The sequence below is a fragment of the Mus caroli genome, chromosome 16 (assembly GCF_900094665.2).
Source record: "Mus caroli chromosome 16, CAROLI_EIJ_v1.1, whole genome shotgun sequence".
Taxonomy (NCBI): Eukaryota; Metazoa; Chordata; class Mammalia; order Rodentia; family Muridae; genus Mus; species Mus caroli.
The window spans coordinates 45955422-45961924 of record NC_034585.1 but is presented as its reverse complement, the minus strand read 5'-3'; the positions used below and the strand labels follow the sequence as shown (position 1 = coordinate 45961924).

Sequence of the window (6503 nt, the reverse complement as noted above, 5' to 3'; positions counted from 1 at the left end):
AAGTGGGGGGCGCTATGGGGGACTTTTGGGATAGCATTGGAAATGTAATTGAGGAAAATATGTAATAAAAATATTAAAAATTAAAAAAAATCTCAATGGAAGCACCATCAACAGAATAGATGATATAGAAGATAAAATATTAGAGCTTGAAAGCAAGGTAGAAAAATTGGATCATTCAATCAAGGGAAATGATAAAGTTTTTAAAACTCATAAGGGGAGCATTCAGAATCTTCAGAAAACCATTTGGGAAAAGATCCAAAGACATGCATTATTAGGCATGGAAGAAAATTAATTCCTGTTCAAAGGCATAGAAAGTGTATTCACGGAAATCAGAGAAGAAAATTCCCAAATCTAAGGAAAGAGATGTCAACTCAGGAGTAAGGGACAGACAAAATATCAGATAGGCAGAACCACAAAAGAAATCTTCATGTCACAATAAAAAAAATAAAATAAAAACCAGACAAAAAGGGTCTAAAAACTGTCAAGAAAGAAGAACCAAGTCACTTATAAAAGCATGTCCCATCAGAGGAACAGCTGATTTCTCAATAGAATCTTTGAAAGCCAGGAGAGACTAGAGCAATAAACTTAAGTATAGAAAGAGCATGACTATCAACCAAGGTTACTACTACCACCAGTAAAGCTATCCATCATAATTAAAGGAAAATGAAGATTTTCTATGAGAAAAAAAAATGACTAAAGAAGTTTCTGACCAAAGAAACTCTACAGAGAGTAGTGGAAGAATATTTCAGACTGAAGAAAAAGATGAGCACACTGATGTGGCTAAGATTTCAGGATAGCATTTTTTGCAAAATATGACTTAGTATGACTAAGTATGACTAAGGTAACAAATACTATAAAATCAATGAAAATGACAGCAATTAAAGCATATAATTCAATATTAAGTCTGACTATTAATGGTTTCAATACCACAATCAAAAGACAAGAGATAGCCAATAAGATCTGATAATAGGATCCAACCCTATGTTATCTACAAGAAACATTTCATCTTCATAGATAAAGACTACCTTAGAATGAAAGAATAAAATTCTAAGCAAATGGGAGCAAGAGAAAAACAGGTGTAACTATTCTAATGTCTTACAAAATACACTGCAACCCAAATCAAATAAGAGGAAATAAAGACCATCTAGTTCTGACCAAGGGAGCAATCCACCAAGAAGACATTATAATTCTAATACAAATACTATAATTCTAAACATACACATCAAACTTAGGTACGCTCAATTTCTTAAAAACAAAAACAAAACCCCACACTATGAGGCACTAAGCAACAATACACTAATACAGTAATAGATTACTTTAGTACCCTAGTTCTACATCTTCAGCAAATGGTGCTAATCTAACTTGATGTCAGCACGTAGTAAAATTCAAATAATTCCATATTTACCACCTTGCACAAAACTCAGGTCCAAATCCACCAAGGACCTCAGCATAAAACCAGATATACTGAATTTAATAGAAGAGGAAGTAGGAAATAACCTTGAATGCACTGGTACAGGAGACAATTTCCTGAACAGAACACCTATGGTTTAGGCTCTAAGATCAACAATTGATAAATGGGACCTCATGAAACTGAAAAGCTTCTGTAAGGCAAAAGACACTGTTAATAGGAAAAAACTGCAGAGTACAGATTAGAAAGAATCTTCACTAAGCCTACACCTGATAGAGAGCTAATATCTAAAATATATAAAGAACTCAAGGAGTTATATTATAACAAACAAAATTATCCAATTTAAAAGTAGGGTACAAAGATAAACAGAGAATCGTTAACAGAGGAATCTCAAATGGCCCAGAAGCACTTAAAGAAATGTTGAACATCCTTTGTCATCAGAAAGATGCGAATCAAAACAACTCTGAGATTCTATCTTACATCAGAATGACTATGATAAAAAACAAACAAACAAAAAAATCCTCAAGGGACAGCATATGCTGCTAAGGATGTAGAACAAGGGGAATACTCCCCCACTGCTGCTGGGATTGCAAAGTGAAACAACCACTCTGGAAATCAATCTGATAGTTTCTCAGAAAATCGGAAATAGTTCTACCTGAAGACTCAGCTATACCACTCTTGGAAATATACCCAAAAGATGCCCCACCATGCCACAGGGGGACATGTTCCATTATGTTCATAGCATCTTTATTCTTATTAGCCAGAAACTGAAAGCAACCCAGAAGTCCCTCAACCTAAGAATGGTTCAGAATATGTGGTTCATTTACACAATGGAATACTACTCAGCTATTAAAACAAGGACATCATGAGTTTTGAAAGTAAATGGATGGAACTAGAAAATATCATCCTAAGTAAGTAACCTAGACTCAAAATGACACGCATGGTATGTACTCACTGATAAGTGGATATTAGCCATAAAGTACAGGATACCCACAATACACCCCACAAACCCAAAGAAGCTAAGTCAGAAGAAAACCAGCGAGGATGGTTGTATCTCATTTAGAATGAGGAATAAAATAGTCATAGAAGGCAAAGGGGGAGAGGGAACTTGTGGGAAAGGGGGTGAGGAGGAGAAGAAGGTGTCAGGATCAGGTGTGGGGAGAGACAGGAGAGAGGGCCAGAGGGTCATAAGAATGAATGGAAATCTACAGCCATTGAAGGCAGGGAAATGGGGGGAATCTCTAGGAAGTCCTAGAGACCTGGGATGAAGGAAGCCTCCCTGGGGTCAATGCAGGTAACCTTAGCCAAGAGGCCTAACTTTGGGAATATAGAACCTGAAGAAGCCATTCCTATATTGAGGCAGTACCTCCAGTGGAGGGATAAGGACACCAATCCACTCACAAAACTTTCAACCCAAACTTGTCTGGTCTAAAAGGAATACGGGGACAAAGGTGGAGCAGAGATTGAAAGAATGAACCAATAACCAGCCCAATTCAAACGGGCAAGCAGCAGTATCTGACACTGTAAATGATACTGTTATGCTTATAGACAGGAGAATAACATAATTGTCCTCTGAGAGGCTCTACGCAGCTGCTGACTGACACAGATGCAAATGCCTGCAGCCAAACATTAGAGAGAGGTCAGGGACCCTTATGCAAGAGTTGGGTGAAAGATTGAAGGCCCTATAGGGGATAGGAACTCCACAGGAAGACTAACAGAATCAACTAACCTGCAACCCTGGGAGTTCCCAAAGACTGAGCCACAAGCCAAAGAGCATACATGGACTGGACAAAGGCCCCCCTAACACGTAGCAGAGGTACAGCTCACTCTTCATGTTGTTCCTCACCAACTGGAGTGGGGGTATTCCTAAAGATGTTGCCTGTCTGTGGAATCTATTCCCCTAACTGGGCTGCCTTGTATGGTCTCAGTGGGAGAGGAGGCACCCAATCCTGCAGAAACTTGATGCCCCAAGGTCGGGGGAAACCTAGGGGGCCCACCTTCTCAGTGAAAAACTGTAGGGACTGTGGGAGGGGACAGCAATTGGAATGTAGATAAATAAATGAATAAAATTGAAAAAATAATACAAAAATCACAAATAAATAACTTAAATGTACCTCAAGAGTTTGGTAAAGCAACAAACAATAAAACACAAAAATAGCCTATGAGAGGATAATCAAAACTAGGTCACCAATTAATGAAATTGAAACAAACAAGTAGAAAACAATACCAAAAAAAAAAAAAAAAAGAGAGAGAGAGGACCCAAATAAATGGATTTAGAGATTGGTTGGAATCCTTCACATAACAGAACAAGAAATTCAGAGTCATAAGACCATTTTAAAGGGTGCTCAACATCCCCAGACATCGTGAAGTGCAAGTTAAAACCACTTTGAGAATTGATCTTACTGTAGTCAGAGTGGCTGACTCTATAATCAAGGAAATGACAGCATATGCTGGTGAGGATGTGGAAAAAGAAGAACCCTCATTCACTGCTGGTGGGAGTGCAAACCAGTACACTCTATGGAAGTCAGTATGGAGAGTGTTATAAAGGTGAGGATAGAATGACCACATTACTCAGCTCCATCACTCTCGTAGCTGGGCCTGTGCCAAAGGACCTATGGCACAGATACTTAACTCATTGTATGTTTATTTTGCTCTATTATTGTTATATATGTTGTACAATGGTATTTTATTTAGCTGTAATTAAAAATTAAACTTTCAAACGAATGGATAGAACTAGGGAAAGTATTTTCTGAAAGGTAAAACAGGCACAGAAAAACAAACGCTGCTTGATCTCCTTCCTAAGTGGATCCTAGCTTAGGATGGCTAACTTTGTATGTTCAAATTGGAGTTTAGACAAAGTCAGGAAGCTAGAAAGAGGGCGTGTGAAGGGTGTAGTTTAAAAGAGAGGGATAATAGAGTGTCTGGAATATAAAAGTAGAGAAGGAGTATACATGGGGACTGGAAAGCAGGAATGTGTGAGAGGACTATGAAAAGAAAAGAATGGAAAATAGGTAACCTAAACAAAATAGCTATGAGAATAAAATACATAAAAACCTCTTATCTCACAACCCCCCATCTCATAACCAAATTTAAAACGCATAGTTTATAATTATTAAATAGAAATTAAGGGAAGTTGCCTTACATGACTAGAGAGCACAATTTCCTGAAGCCAAGAGTTAAGAGGAAACCCAGGGCCAGAGTAGGATATCTCCTTGTTGCTCAGGGAAGCCTTAGAGGCTCCCTAAAGTGATATAAGCTCTTACCACTGCTCTTGGTGACCCTTTAGAACTTGATGAGCACTTGTGCTAGAAGTACAACTGGGAGCAGAGGAGAAGACCCCCCGTGCTGTTTAGAAATCAAATGGTGCTTGACTGGGGCTAATACACCACCTCACTTTCAGGCTCTTCCAGGCTCTGCTGTGATTTTTTTCCTGCTTAATTTTTTTGTAATACAAGCAAATGCTCATAATTTAGGAGACCTACTCAGAGGTTCCCTTTTATATTAATTGTCATGATGCCCTGAAATGGTTCTGCACATTATTAATCATGGATATCCTGGGAGGCCTCAGCTGCTTCCTATATTAGACAAAATGAGTCAGATGCCTGTCACTGGTTAGAGCTTCATGTCTCTTACAGCGATGGGTAGATGTAAGTGGAAGATGCCTTGCCTAGCACATGTGAGGTTCCATATTTGATCCTCAGCAGCAGCGCAACAACAACAACACACACGCACACACACACACACATTTTGTTTTAGGTTTAGTTCTGGCAAACACTTGCTGCTTACATTATCACCAACAAACACATGGTGAGTGTAATTGTCTAGTTCACACATCTTTTCCCAGATTGGGAACACATAGAAGCTGAAGACTAAGTAGTCAAAACACTTCCAAGTTTATACCATTCTGATTGAATATGGAGGAATTGTTCCCAGTAATTTGCTGACCTGGACCAGCTATCTCAATCCATAGTCACTTCTCTGGGTGCATGACTGTCCTTGATGTTTTCCTCAAACGCAACAACAGCTTGTCATCCTTCCTTTACAATGATTTCCCATGGCATTTAAAATAGTAATTAAATTCTATGAACTATAAATGCCACACGATCTGGGCCCTGCCAACCTCCCCTTATATCAGCTTTTCCACTTGGCCATTTCCTATTGTAATAAGCAATATAGAGTTAGCCTTTGAGACCTTTGCATTCAGCATTCCCTCCTCTGAGAATGTGGTTCCTGGAAAGCCCTTGTGGTTCCTGGAGCCTCAATCACTCCATCATTTATACAGCTGCAGAATAGTGTCTTCCCAGAGATTTGTTCCCTGTTTACTTCATCTAATACTAGCCAATCACCTACAGGTCCACCAAATCTCATTCTCTCATCCTCGATGTTCTTTATTTTTAGACCTACCAATAATCAGCAATTGTGTAATTCTTTCTATGTTGATTGTTGCTAAACTTTCAGTCCAGAATGTAAGATAAAGAAGGCAAGGAATCTTATGTTCCCTTTAGCCCTGGAACTTAAATAGCTCTGCCTGTTGCCTAGCAGCCACACATGCAATCTTTTATGGGCAAGACCCATGTGACATGAGTTTATTCCCCATAGACACTATCTTGGGTAACAGTCCTATCATTTTCAGTCTAATACTATTGCAATCCCTTCTCTAATATTAATGCCTACATAACGCCATACTGGGCTAAATCATTCTACACACTGACATCAACAAAATCAGTACCCTGCTATTATCCCACCTACCTTCTTGGAGTACCAAACACACCCATTCATACACTCACCTCCGGATGTGCAGAATTATCACAATAACTTCCCAGTGTTCCTCTAAGCAGATCTCCTAATCCAGCAGCTTTTATACTTTAACTGCTCTTCATCTGCCCTCACCTGACCTCGTAAACATAGTTTTAGAAAATACCCTTGATTCTTGACTCTATCTGGTCTTCATATTCAAATCCATATTTGAATATCCCTTTCTTTATAAATTCCCATTGGAGCCCAGCCAGAGGACAGTGACCTGCCCTGCAGGGAGCGCCATCTTGGCTCCGGGACTCCGCCGAACTTAGTCTGTACAGGTCAGAGTGAGGACCAC

The 6503-nt window shown here is 39.2% G+C and overlaps 1 protein-coding gene across 1 annotated transcript in view; it reads right to left on the bottom strand.

Annotated features, from left to right (window-relative positions):
• Positions 1 to 6503, bottom strand: part of Myh15 (myosin heavy chain 15) — a 139567-nt gene that overhangs the window by 109779 nt on the left and 23285 nt on the right. The gene's annotated exons all lie outside the window — the stretch shown is intronic.